Here is a 15676-nt window from a genome sequence, read left to right as displayed (position 1 = left end):
TAGAATTTAGTTCAAAGGATTTTATACCCTACAAGCCCAGCTTGTTCCTCTGGCTCAGTGAGACTTCTCGTATGAGGAGGAAAAACAGGATTTGGTTTTGCAGAGGGAAACATTGCTTGAACTCTTACCATATTAAACCACAATGTAATCCAGACGACATCTGTTATGCAGGAGTATGCAGATCCTAGTGAGAGTAATCTTCCTGGCAGAGAACTCCAGCACAGTGCAATGCCTTCAAACCTCCCATATATTATGGTGTCTGCAGACTACTGGCATATCCTGGTGAGAGGTATAGCTGTGACAATTGGATGCACAGGAATTGCAGGCACAACTCTTTTGAGTTCCATTTGCCTTGCTTACCTCTGTGAAATTTCTGTGCAGACTGCTATCTTAGGGATCTCAGCCGCTCCTCAGGCTCCATAACTGCTATCAACACTGGCTGGGGCAGTTTGAACTATGCCAGCTCTCTGAATGACTCAACTTCTCATGCCTATGTCTGCAAGCATGCTCAAATACAGCATAATTCAACTCACATGCGTTTTCTAGATTCAGCTGCCATTGCTGTGGATTGTGATTCATTTCCAAGCTTAACACACGCAGATGCCTCTTAGTTGAATTTGTAATCTGCAAATGATGAGATAGACTTTCTTTTGTCTTGTTTTACCTCTGTGGAATTTGTCACAAATTCAGCCCCAGCTTGTTTGGCAAGCTATGTAGAAGTGGATTGGTAACATATTCAAACACAGAGTAAGCCTTGGACTTCTTTTTCAGCCAGTTTTTCCAACACTTTGAAACTGTCATCTGTTTAAAGCAATAAAAGACCTGTGGAGCATGGGCCCAATGGAATGTGTGGTATTCGTTATCTCCAGAAGCTTACAAATCCTTCCTAATGAATCAGAGCTACAAAGTGATGAAGTCTTCAATGTCAGAAAGAAAGAAAGAAGCTTAGAAGAGGAAAAACCTCTTCAGTTACACAAATTACTCAAGATCTCAAGTTCACCAAACACAGATTTACTCCTTCATTAGAATGTTTTCACAAATGAACACTTTAACTTGTACCTGGCTGGGCTTCTTCTAAGTAGACATAGTCAATCTAGACTTCAGCAAAGCCTTCAACACTGTCTCCCACAGTATTATACTGGAGAAGCTGGCAGTCTACTTGGACAGATACACTCTTTTCCAGGTAAAGAACTGGCTGGATGGCAGTACACAGAGAGTGGTGGTAAATGGAGTCACATCCAGCTGGTGATTGGTCACAAGTACTGTTCCCTGGGGGTCTGGTACTGGGGCCTGTCCTGTACAATGTCTCTACCAATGATCTGCACGAGGGCACTGAGTGCACCCCCAGTAAGTTTGTAGATGACACCAAGTTGGGAGGAAGAGTTGGTCAGCCTTGGGGGTAGGAAGGCCCAGCAGAGGGATCTGGACAGAGAGAATGCACTCGAGTTGCACCAGGGAAGATTTAGGTTGGATGTTAGGAAATGCTTTTTTTCCAAAAGAGTGGTCATGCACTAGAATGGGCTGCCCAGGAAGATGGTGTTGTCACCATCCCTGGAGATATTCAAGTAACATTTAGATGTTGTACTGAGGGACATGCTTTTGTGGGAAATATTGGTAATAGATGAACAAATGGACTGGATGATCTTAAAGGTTCTTTTCCAACCTTGGTGATCCGGTGATTCTATGATTCTATGATTCTTAATTCCAGAATAATTTATAATAACTATAGAAAAGGACAGTATTTCCCATTTAATGGATAGGTTAAGCACAGAAGCCAAAATGTGAATATATCCTTGACCTCATGATGCAGATGAAGGGTGAAAGGAGAAGGAATGAGGCATATGTACACTGTAACCATAGAATTTTCCTTCTCTGTTTTTGGAAGAAAACTTAACCTTTGTTGTATATATCCATAAAGGTCTACAAATGGCTCTGCAGAGAAGACAGAAAAGATAATATGCAAACATTTCTTATTGCAAACTGCTTGTTTATATATTATACTAGTATTGCAAACCAGGAGTAATAACCAACTTATTAATTTGTCTTTTTATTAGTAATTTAGTCAAAATGGCAATGGGACACATATCACTGTGAAATCTGCTGAAGAATTTATTAAAGCAGCGAAAAAACAAAGTTTAGAGTTGGAAATGCCATGTACCACATTTAGGTCATACAACATTGTTTTTATCAGCATACTATGCAGAATTACTTTTATAAGTGGATAAATACATTTACAGTAGATTTCTTCAGAGGGATAGAAAGCCAGCTCGCTGTAGGCCTCTACCTGATGCTCTGATGTGCTAAGTTTTGTCACTCTTCACTCCCTCTGTAGTCACTGGGAGGAGATGAGTGTCTCCAGGAAGTAAATCAGATCTCAGACGCTCTGATTCATCTTCTACAGGTGATTTCTATCTACTGACTGAACAGGGAGCATGTGCTCTTAGTTGATTTTCCCAAGTTTTTTGCACAAAACTGAGAGAATTAAGGATTCCTCCAGACTAGCCAGGGCATTGTAGTATATTTTCTCGCTTTGTTCTTTCTCCTGGAAAGCAAGTTATGTTGAATTTGTATTTAAAATACCTGTATTTCTTTCCAGATATGAAAGAAAAAAAAAAAGCATATGTGGCTTGGGATGATATCCTTTTCCCAGAGAAACAGAACATTTTATTATTATTATTATTATTCTCAAAAACACTGAGACTTTTAGGAGTGGTTTGGGGTCATTTGACCCCTTTCCTTTTTAGCCATAAATCCTGTGCTCGTACAGCTAGAATTTTCAGCCTTACTGATGGGAGTAGTTTAGATGGTAGGAGAGAAAAACCCACCTACTCCTCAAATGTATTCTTTTTTTTTTTCTGGGTTATTGACTTTTCACCTTTGGGAAGAAGTAAGATCTCCTAGGTATTGTTCTCTCAATGTTTGCATGAGAAGGAAAGGAGAAGGGAGAACAAAGCAGGTCGTGGCCTGTTTTGTGGGGAAATTATGGAGAGTAGAAAGGAAATGGCATAGGACTGTTTGGGTATGGAGTCTCCCTTCATCAATCACACTCACAAAGAAAACAAGTTACTTGGAGTTTTTAAACAGTTGTGCAGCTCTCTCACTTCTCCACTCTCAAAGTCTACTGTTGATAGTATGTAATCAGCCATATATACATTTAAATTGAATTGCACAGTTCAGATGCAAAGAGAACAGAAATGGGGGACTCTTGATTAAAAGATGCAACTGAGGAAAAAGTCTTGCAGCTGGGGATGTCTTCTCCTAGAAGGAAAAGATTCCAAAAAAAAAGAAAAGAGTAGTCACTGCAGGAGCTGCCAGTGTTACTGCTTGTGATAGGGAGAAGCCCATGTGCCATAAATACTTGTGTGAGGGGAAGATTTTGACATTAGAAGACTCTAAATATGATAAACTCAGAATCTGGATCTGAATTCTAGAGATAAACAGTCTGTAAGAACTGTGCAAATTTGTAAGGCAGAAATACAGCACATATTAAATAAATAACCAAGGGAAGTGACGGAATACCCAGCATACAGATTCTATAAGTCAAGACCATACATATCTTTGAGTTATGAACAGTAGGTATATTTCTGAATTCTGTACTTTCTAATCCATGGCAAATTAAATTATTATAATTTTTCTAGCCTTAATATACATGCACTTGTTGCTTTAGTATAGCAACCTAACACAGCAGGTTGAGGGGAGAATGAATTTATCACACCAGCCTCTACTACTGTTCCGAAAATCATATCCCAAAGGGAAGGTGCTAGAGAGAAAACTGGTGCAGTAGGTTAATAAAAGGCAACAGTGACCAATGCAAACAAAGAATTCATCTGTACTGTGCTCTGTGCTTGCATCAGTCACAGAAAAAGCAAATGTGAAAAAGCTTGTGCAAATCAAATACAAAGCTTGTACACTACTAATTACTTTTTTTGCAGATATTTGAAAGTTTTCCATATCTCCTCCACCTGTATAAAAACTAGATAAACCTGCGATGCGTACCCTTCTGGGGTAAAGAATCAAATCTGAAGACATTTAGGAAAATGTGAAGGTTTCAATGATGTTTTCTCAAATCATTTTGAATTTATAGCAAAATCTGTCTTCAAAATGTTAATTTTATTCTGTCAAATGAGAAATTCCAAGTTTGTGCCAACAACTATAAATACATCATTTTGTCGTTCAGCTATTTCTAGTGATCAGCAGCAAAGGAGAGAAAAAGTAGAGTCTGTAGTGCAGGCTGTTTATTTTAACCTGATAAATGTGACAAATCATGACTGAAATTTAGTAGGATTCTTAGAAACATATTCATAGAAAAACTATTTCAGCTCTTAATCTATGCATTTCAGTGAACTGCGTTCATAGAAGAAAATGACAGCCTGCTTTTTGCTTTCTTAGTAATTTCTGTACTAAACTACTGGCTGTGTGTCTTTCTCAGCACTTTCCAAAATCCCGTTGTACCAGTAGTGTTGGTTGCTTTATTAGCTTTCTTGTAACATTTTTGACAGCTGCTAAGAAGGATATTAGGTTGTTTTAAGAGGTCTTCTTTACACAGAAAGAACCAACACCATTCATAACATCCAAAATTTTCTTATGAGCTTATTATAGGTGCCTAGTCTCATTATACATAATATTCAGAATTATTTATGTTAGCATAGATTTTTTTCGTCTTTTACTTCTTAGGGAATTTTTACATATCTTTCTTTGTCTCGTGTTTTCTTTCAAATATAAAATGTCTAAGCAAAGGAGTGGGGAGCAAAGCGACTCTCTCTTTTAGGCAAAGTAGCATATTCCTGCACAGCATGCAGGATTGTATGCATTGCTTTCTCACTCTGTAGTTGACCGAAAGGCAACACTTCACTGCCACATGCCTATTGCTCATGCCTCGTTCTAAAGATCAGTTAGCAGACTTGCACCTCTCTGATACTCAACTGAAATGGCGGATGAGGCATTCTGACTTGTTGGAGTGCTGCTTATTGCTTCAGATGAGAAGTACTGAAACTGTTTATCAGTTTCCCCAGTGACTGGTTGTTTTCCTAGGTGTGTGCCTGTACTCAGTGCGCTATAAGGCCACACCTCTCTGTTCTCACTACTCTCATTCCCCGCGTAATTATATGTGCACTGTCATACTCTTGAGAAACCAAGTAGACATTTTTTTATGGTTGAGGCATCAATTTTATATCTAGCAATGACAAAGACATTTAGAGCGTTTAATCTTTGCTTCTCTGACAACATCCCTTATTCATCACAGTCATAAAGGCATAAATTATCAGTAATGATTTTTATTTTCAAAGCAAACTGCTGGTGTTGAATCCAAAATTTGAAAACTTGTTCTTAATACTTGTCTTTTCCACATTAGCTTCACTTTCTCACCCTACATGCATGAAGAAATCCAAACGGTTTTAAGGTATTTTGAAGCACAGTCAGGACAATCATTGGTCACTGTATGCATTAGATTTTTTTTATTTTATTATGAGCAGTATTACTTTCTTCATATCTGTGTAAAGTGCATCTCTTGCTGAGGGATATTGTGGCTAACTGAACTGATAAATGGAGGAGTAGGAAGGATCTCATGTGAATTCAGTCAAATAGTAGACAATTTAGTATTGTCTGAAGTTACAACAATGTCTCACTATCATTTAGCAGGTGCAAGATATACATACATTCTTATAATTTCATTAATTTGTAAAGATCCAAGTTCCCTATTTTATGAATGCATTAGATATGCCAGATAATCAGTAATAGCACCTGAAATAACCTGTGTGTCTTTCATAGCAGTGAAGAGGGTACCGGATGTGGAAGCTCAAGGGCATTGCAGAGGTCAGAGCAGTGAAGAACCCAGAGACAGGTATTTGTGCAGGACCTACACAAGGTCTGTCTTCCTGAAAGAAACCTCCAGGAGAACCCCAAAAATACCATAGGATTCAGCACCAGTTGGTGATTCTGAGGATGCATGGCAGGTGCTAAAGAAAAAGGCCCACCTTGGGATTTGTACAACTCCAGCATGGACAACTTTATCTATCAAACATACACAGGGTGTTGATCAAATGGCATCAGTTACAGGAGTCTTACTGGCTCCATTCAGAAAAAAAGCTTCCCTACAGCTGTAACTCTTCATACAATATTAAAAACAGTACTGTGTTGACAGGGATGCATCTTTCTAACACTTTAAGAATTTGGAGTTCAGAAGAATATACATAAGTGCATGTCCTGGGTATTTTTCAAATAAATTTTCACATCAACCTTTTTCCACTGAAATAATAAAAACATTTAAGTCTTTAATGGGGAAAAATGACTGCAGAAAAAAAAGAAAAAAGAAAATACTGTTCTATTTTAAGGTCTAATCACTGTTTATTCTGGATTAAAGTCTCTTCAGAAGTGCAAGAATGCACACTGCCCAGAACCGGAAATAAATTAAATATCTGGAAATGTCTCCAATTTTCAACTCTTTTTTTCTCCCCTTGCTTCCAGCTGTCTCATACTATATGTCTCAAAGTAGGAAAAGAGCTTCCTAGATTCAGGGTGGCTGCAGACTGCATGGATCCAAATCTACTGAAATCTGAGTGAAACTATGGGGCTGAGATTCAGATCAGGAGTCAGACGCAAAACCTCAGGAAAAGGCTAAGAGTGAAAATGTCTTAAATGAGTTAGTTGCCTGGAACAACAATCTTGTTTGAAAGAAGGATCTTTCCAGAGAACACCCAAGTCCAGCTTGTTTCTCACCTATCTCCAAAGAACAGATCCCTGCCATGGGCACACCACTATCTGCCTGAACCAATTCCTCAATTACCCAGATTGGCAGGTAGAAATGTATTTCTGCCACACTGTAGGGGAGCAGGTTTTCAGTTCCTTTCCTATCTGCATAACGAAAGGAAACAAGGCAAGAGAAACATCTCACTCAGTGAACACAGGCAGATCATCATCACTAAGTACTGGAAGCTGTGGCTGTTGTGGCAGGTATTATCTGAGAAACTGACAGCACACAATAGAAGGCAAGGATTTTCAAGAGACATACTGAAAAATACATTATTTAAACTGGAGAGCAGTAAGAACAGAAATTTTGCAGGAGGAACAATATCTTTCTTCCATGTTATGTTGACCAAACTAGAAAATTGGTCTGCTGAGATTTAAGAAGAAAAAAACATGGTTTGTTTTGAAATGCAAGAAAGACACAAGTATAACACAGAACTATGTAACAAATCTAAATTTCTGCACTGAATACACAATTAATGCAAATTAATAGGTGAATGAGTATGTAAGGAGTATTTAAAAAGAGAAGCTTCAGTAAATGCCAAAGCTGCTGTTTGCTTGCACAAAATTTCATTTGCACTATGTAATGCTGGTAATTGCTTCCTTCTAATTAGACTTGTAATAGGTACCCAACCCAGTCTAGATGTTCTTCAGCAACTTGTCTGAGATGTCCATGGGCCAGATTGCAACAGGAGCTGACACGACCAATGCAGCAACACACAACAAGCCTGTCTGTAATTAAGTGACCTGTGCAGGGGCTGTCACATCTTCAGTTCATGTAGAGTTTGTAACCTGGGCCCACATAAACCCCTCCTGACTAAGTGTCCATCCAATGAAGGCACCAGGACAAGAAGCATGAGGTTGGAAGCACAGTCATTTTGACTGCCAAATCAGCCAAAAGGAGCCATCTCTGGCTCATCTTAGGACTGTCTTGAGTATATGACACACTAGTGACTATATATATTCGTGATGCTTAAACGAGGTGGGTGATATGACTAGTCTTCAGATGGATATTCACATTTCCTTTAGGAAAGTTTATCCACACAGCAGGCCTGGTAGGCTCTGGGTAACAAGTTGCATCAGTACCAATAGCAGACACACAAGCCAAAATTAGTAACTGCTATTCAGACAGTGGTGATCCACTTCAGGCATTATGGGATTCATTTCTTGAATTTAGAAATTTAAGAAATCTCCACCATCTGTTCTTCAGTACAGCATTTGCAAAGCCCAGCTACCATGACATTTCCAGGTCTTTTGGTATGGTGTTTAAATGCTTCTGTGACAGCTCAGGAGAATAAACTAAAAGTATGATTCACATAATTTAGGTATTCATGGGCCTATATTCAAGCCTTAGGTAGAATTACATGAATTTGAGACACCAATATCTCTTACAGAAGTGAATTCTATCTCACAGGACTCGTTCCAAATTCAGCAAACTCAGAGGTATTTTTTCCTGTGAATTCAGTTTGGGGTCAGTCATTCCCCAGAGATGAAAAACAGAATGATTGGAGATATAAAACAAGCTAATCTTTATTTCCAGCAACACACCATATTCATCCTTAATAGTACATAATGACTGTCATTTACAGGAAAGGCTGAATCTTGATTAAAAGAGAAGTTTAACAGTCATTCTTAGAAGGTATGCATTTCATTTTGTTTTGTATGTCCCCATCATTCAGTAGGTTGACAGTGAATGACATGGACAAGGTGACTAAAGAACAACTACTTGCTGCTTCTTATAACAGAGTGCACTGAGTGAAATAATCAGTCCTCATGTTTAAAACAACATGAGGAAGAACACTTTCACACTGCACGTAACTAAATCTGTGGAACTCATTGCCAGAGGATGTTTTGGTGGTGTAAAAGTGCTAAAATAAATTAATGGAAGAAAGGTACATCAAATACAATTAGACATAGCTGTATGGATGCAATTTCCAGCTCATGAAGTTCTTAACCACCAGTGATTCTTTTCCGGGTGTTCCTTTCTGAACTTGCTTATTGTACCAAGCAACTGCTGTTGGCCACTATTGAAGCTGTTATATTGGAGGAAATCTGCTGTCTACAGCTAGTGATGTGACACATGCTTATGCCATTATCTTCACTTAACACTTCTATTAAGACATCTTCTCACAAATTCAGTGCACAAGCATAGAAAATGCAAAGATCTCTGGTTAGATACACTATTTTATAATATTTGTATGAACATTTGTGAGAACAGTTTAGATGTTACATGTGTTCATATAAAAACAAAAAATAACAATGCTGTTACATTAAAGGTGATGTATAATATATAATGTAAATCAAATGTAAAACAAGTATCATATTATGGATAACACTAAAACACACATTCTCTTTTTCCCAATAAACAGGAATTCTAAAATCTTAAAATATTTTGTTGGATGATGTGGAAATTTGTGATCATTTCGTGAAAAGCTAGTTGTTGAAATTGAAAGAATGGGGTACACTACCTAGGAATTCAGTATTTTCCATTGGTTGCAGAATATTGAAATGTCAGTTCTCTCTCTTCAGAGGTAAAGGAAAATAATCTTAATTCTACTCGGTCACTTTCATGTCTAAGAGCTATTTTTAAGTAAAGCACTGTGTTAAGGAGATGTATTTGACTTTAATGTTTCCAATGGTGATTTTTAACAATGATTGCTGAACCATAAGGCCTCCTCTTCCTGCAAGTTACACAATGAAGATCTTCTCTGAGTACAAGACATGAACATCCATCTGCTCCCAAGTGATTTGGAGAGGCAGAGCAGAGCCTAAAGCATAATCAATGTAGAAAATAGTAAAACAGCAAAAACATGCAAGCAAACAGCTACCAGCTACTTTCTTTAGGACCATGGTTCACACTGGAGCAAAACTAGATTCAGGATGTCTTTTTGCTATTTGCCACACTAATCACACAAAAATAACTGCCTGAGCAGTCAGATGAGACAAGAAACTGCATGTTTTTCTTGTGACTCACATACCTTTTCTGTACTATCAGTTGAAAAGAAGTGATCACACTTTCTGTAGGTCATGACAGCTGATTAGTTAGTGCTGCGGAAGTGTAAATAATTCCTCAGCTTCAACGAAGCCAGTGTGTAAAGACCACTGATCATGCCTCACAGCAGTGTGTATGAATATCATCCATTGACATTTAAAACCTATTCTGGGATTTCTGGAATCACCCATAAGCATATGCCATTAATTTGAACACAGATGTATGACCTAGACACAAAGGCACTGCTTTCCTTTCCCCCTTTATCCTTCCTTTCTCCTTCCCAGGAAGAAGGGCAGGGAAGACATTAACCCTGCTAGGAGTAGCCACCCAATTAAACTTCCTACTACATCTCCTCTAGCTTCATCACAGCAAAAGATGGAGAAAGAGTGTGTCTCTCTGTCTGTATCTCACACACACAAGGCTTGCCAGGTGCAAGAAGATGGCTAAAGCCATACGTAGGCTTGGAGGAAGAGAGATCCTCAAATGATTATAGAAATAGAGAAAGATGGGAAACCATACCAGATAGCCCAGGTTAACATTTTATTGCTAATTACAAGAAGAAACAAGTAAGAGTACATGAAATAAGAAGCTTAAAAAGCAGTGTTCTGAGATATGTCTGATGCTTCCCAATGGAGATTAGGAAAGAACAAATTTGTTAAAATGCCTTTTAAGCTACAGCTGAAAACCCTGAAGTCTCTTCTTCAGGCTGCTGCCCAGAGTTAATGCTTTTGTAAGGCAGGGCATACCAGTGTTATTGCAGTTGATTGGTTTTAGTGCCACTCCTGACACACAGCCCTCTTCACACCCATCATCTCCATCAGTTCCTACCTTTAGAACTCTCTCATCTGCCCATCCTACTCAGCAGTTTCTCTTTGGCAAGAATGTAAAATAGAAATGAAAGAAAAACTAAATGGGAGCACTATACTCCACGAGGTTGTTTGCCTTTAGGTATGATAAGCAGTAAGGCTGGAAAAATATAACACTGCTCAGGGTTCAGACATTGGAGATGTTTTAGTACAATACATTTAAATTAAGTTGGGGAGTTTACTTGTACGAGTTCAGGAATTTACTCCTGGTTTGTGCGAAGCTGATCACAGGCTTGGTGTATGGATATTGTGTGCCCAGGCCTGCATCTGCTCTTCCACTTGCTTATCTTAAGTTAAACCTTTGGAAAGTGATACCTAAATTTTCATCTTTATATTATGTAAGTGCAAGTGTTCATGCTTTAGATTGCCAGACCTATATTTTCTTTTTTGTGACTAATGAATGTAGATGCTTAAAATTATATTATTTCTTTTGAAGAGATACTGTGATGTTGTTACCCAATATATTTTTCTAATTAGTAACTCTGTTTTTTAGCAGCACTAAGCTGGTTAGGCTTGACATGATTGATAGTCGTGCCACTTACTTAGATGCTAGAATATGATTTTAACAGCCTATTACTTGATCCTGCCTGACCAATCTTTTGTGATAGTTTAAATGCGTAAGTGGAGAAGGAAAGATCTGCTGATGTCATCTGGATTTCAGTAAGGCCTTTGATATGGTCTGCCATAAGATCCTTTTCTCCAAATGGGGAAGATATGAATTTGACAAGTGAACTGTTCAATGGATGAGAAACCAGTTATGACATCAAACTCAAAGAGTGGCAGTCAATCTCTCAATGTCTGGATGGAAATGTGTAAAGAGCGATGTCCTGCAGGGGTCAGTACTTGGACCAGTGCTCTTTAACATCATCAGTGACATCAACAGTGGGATTGAGTACACCCTCAACAAGTTTGTGGATGGCACCAAGCAATGTGGCGTGGTCAACATGCCCAAGTGACAGGATGCCATTGAGAAAGACATAGACAGGCTTGAGTAGCAGGCCCAGGTGAAAATCACGAGGTAATAAAATCAAATTGCCAAGTACTGCACATGGGTCATAGCAGCCCCCACAGTCAATATCAGCTGGGGGATGAAAGGATTGAGCACAGCACTGCTGAAAAGTACCTGGGGGTACTAGTGGATGAGAAGCTGAACATGAGCCAGCAGTGTGCTCGCACAGCCCAGAAAGACAACAATGTCCTGGGCTGCATCAAAAGAAGCATGGTCAGCAGGGCAAGGGAGATGATCCTGCTCCTCTGCACTGATGAGACCTCACCCGGAGTACTGCATCCATATGTGGAGTCTTCAGTATAAGAGAGATGTGGACTTGTTAGAGCATGTCCAGAGAAGGACCACACAAATGATCCAAGGGATGAAACAGCTTCCCTACAGGACATGCTGAGTGAGCTGGGGCTGTTCAGCTTGGAGAAGAAAAGCTCCAGGAAGACCTATAACAGCCTTTCAGTATCTGAAGAGGAGCTATAAGAAGGAAGGAGACAGACTCTTTAGCAGGGTCTGTTGTGATAGGGCAAGGGTAAATGGTTTGAAAGTAAAAGAGATGCGAATTAGATTGGATGTAAGAATGAATTTTCTTGTAATAAGGGTGGTGCAGTACTGGAACGTTGCCCAGAATGGTGGTGAATGCCCCGTCCTTGGAGACACTCAAGGTCAGGCTGGATGGGGTTCTGAGCAACCTGATGTAGCTGTAGGTGTTCCTGTTCATTGCAAGGGAGTTGAACTAGATGGCCTTTAAAGGTCCCTTCCAAATCAAAAGATTCTATGATCCAGTTATGACTAATTACCTTTCATATAATACAGTGATTCAAAAAACCAAAATGAATTGAATAGGTAAGAATTATGAAACTGTTGCTATTTGGCAAAGTAGTAGTACTTTTTTTTCAGTGAGCTATAATGACTGCAAGACGCCTGGAATCAACTTTTTATATTACATTTTATAACTAAGCTAAAGGCCTTTTGGAAAGTAATGTACTCTCTCTGAGGGCAGAAAAGGGACAGCGTTCCTGAGAACACCATTTCCTTCTCTGCTGTGTTTCTCTGTACATACCATGCACATAAAAATATATACCTATGGATACATGGGTCATTATATTGCCTGAGTAATTATGATTTACAGAATTCATATGGCTGAATACACAATATATTCAGAAACTGTGATATTATATTGACTTATATAAATAGTTTGTGCATCCTCAATTCAAAGAGCAGAAAGGAAAGCATCTTCAGAAGTGTAGTTTTGACTGGTTTCAAATATTGGCTTCAAACTACAGACTCCTTTCTATACTAATGAATTTCTTTCCTGGCTTCTGATGGATGTTTTAGCTGACATTAATCTCTTCAATTACTTTTGTAGCTGCCTATGCTTACATCACAGGTAATGCAACAACCAACTTCCCAATAGCTTTCAATTAAGTAAGATATTTTTCCTTCATGTAATATTTACATTTCCTTTTATTATTTTTTTTTCATTCATTTTAAGGGAAAAAACTGATTGCTTTCCAGTGTTTCTGAAGTCAAACATTTAGCACTGTTCCTTTTACTGCTGAATCTCTGCATATCTACTGTGAGTTTGGTTCTTTGTTTCCAATTCAACATCAAAATAAAAACTTGTAGTGGACTATGTGCAAAAGCTTCAAACTGCTGAAGAGATATTGGTACGACATAGGAAAGTACACTGGCTTCACCAAGGTCAGTCAAGTTATCAGCTGAAATAAATTTATAAATTGACCATCCAAATAAAATGGTTAAGACGATGTACTAGATTAGCAAGAAGGAAGCTAATTATACATTACAAATGATGCATCAACTGTTGCAACTCTATTAAAAAAAAAAAAGTAATAAAAACTATTTATTTTGCACTTGTATAACCTCTACCCACTGTCTGAATTGAACATGTTTCTACTGTCTTATCAGAACTTCTTATAAATTTGTTTTCTTTACTTAGTGAGCTAATAGAAAACTGATAGATAATGGACAGTTAGATTTGTTCTTACAATGCAACATAATGCCATGCAGTGAAGCTCCACACAGGTCCTGCTGCTGACATGTCCAACCTTCTTGCACCAAGAACACTTCCACACTCCACTCAGCAGATAATGCCTCTTTTCTGTGCAGTTTATCTCCAGGCTGCTTGTCCTCATACCCAAACAACTCTTCAAAATCACTGTCACAAGGGCAAGCTAGAAAAGATATTAATTCATGAAGGCTTCGCTGATCCCATCAGGAATAGAAAATATCAATCATTCTTTAAAAAAACCCATAAGTCTTCAGAACTATTATTATCTGCGATACAAGGGAAAAAAAAAAACACTGAAGAAATTGCTGTACATCTCCTTCCTCTTGTTTGGCATTCAAGTAAAAATTAGGCTAAGTTTTCATTTATGACCAATTGCTGGTCAGCCTTCTCCAGCACTTCAGTGTCCTGCTCATAGTTATTAATCTTACACCAGAAGTGCGAAGAAGTGCAACAAAGCTAGGGTTGGAACACATGTCTTACAGGGAGCAGCTGAGGGAACCAACCAGGATTGTACAGCCTGGAGGATGCTCAGAGGAGACATTATCAATCTCAACAACTCCCCGAAAGGAGGTTCTAGTGAGGTGGGAGTTAACCTCTTCCCTCTGGTGAAGAGGTTAGAAAACCTCTTCAAAGTGATAGAAAAAGAGGTAATCGCCTCAAGTGGTGCCAGTGGAGGTTCAGTTTGGATATGGGAAAATTTTCTTCCCAGAGTGATGAGACAGTGGCCCAGGCTGCCCAGGAAGGTGATTGAGTCACCATCCCTGGAGGTGTTCAAGAAATGTGGAGGTGTGGCACTGAGATACATGATTAGTGGACATGGTGAGAATGAGTTGACGGTTGGACTAGATGATAATAGTGGTCTTTCCAACCTTAATGATTCAGTGATTCTATGATTCTATGAACTTTGTGCTTTGTGGATGCTGTGTAGAAGAAAGCCAGCTTTTCATAGATAGAACGACAGAGGGGCAAGTATGGCACATTAGTCTTGGAGAGTGTTTTGGCTGTGCAGCCTGAGCCCAGGAGCTGGGAAGTGTTCCTATACTCATCGTAGCAGAGAACTGCCAAGAGCATTAATAGTGACTTCAGTGGTGGCTACCCATCATTCAGAATGAGTCATGGTACCTATATGCAGGCAACACCTTCCTGCAGTAACCCTAGATGCTACTGCAAGTCCTAGACTCATTGAATTTGACTTCACCAGAAGATAAAATTCACTAATAATAATATACATACACGTAACAGAATATAAATAACTAAATAACTTCAAAAAATAATATATTAATCAAAGGAAAACTGTACTCCAGAACTGGGAGAATAAAAGTAAGACAGCCAGGAAACCCTACTGGCTTGAAAAAGTAGGAGGCCACTGTTTCCAAGGGCACTTATGAATTTAAATGTTTTTCTGTTACTGGTCACTCCAAAGATTTGACTGAGAAGGCAGACATCATGTCCAGAGTTGGCAATTTCATGAAGGCACTGCTCTAATCAGTCTCAATTCCACACACTTGTATGTATGTATGTAACAAAAGATATTATATGCATATTATATGCGTATATTATACGCATTGCAGAACATCTGTGTGCTTTATGTTTCCAGCAGTTCCCAGAAGCTACAGCTCCATAAATTTATAATAAAATATATTAGAGGTGAGTGCATTGCCATATGCCACTTGTCACATATCCTAAAATGCAACAGGTGAGATTCTTCCAGTCCCTGCTTTGCTTCTTACAGAAAAATCACTTCATCTTTTCATGCCTCAGGTTCCTCATATTAAAATAGTCCTAATCATGTTGACTTCCTCATCCACTGCTTTGAAAGAGCTAATGGTACTTCTCATTTGCATTCTCTTGGGTATATGTATGTACTACAGAAACTCTGTTCTTTTACCTTCCATGTCGGTCTGAATATAGCATTGATAAAATAATTTAAATGCATGTTCCTCGTTCCCAGAAAACAGTCAATTTAGGAAAGTCCTGCACTACCTTGTTCTTTTAGAATAGAGGTCTATATTGACGTAGGAAAGGCAGATCTTCCAGATAACTTC

This window comes from Lagopus muta, chromosome 3 (genome assembly GCF_023343835.1).
Source record: "Lagopus muta isolate bLagMut1 chromosome 3, bLagMut1 primary, whole genome shotgun sequence".
In the NCBI taxonomy this organism is placed as follows: Eukaryota; Metazoa; Chordata; class Aves; order Galliformes; family Phasianidae; genus Lagopus; species Lagopus muta.
This window is presented reverse-complemented; position numbering follows the sequence as displayed.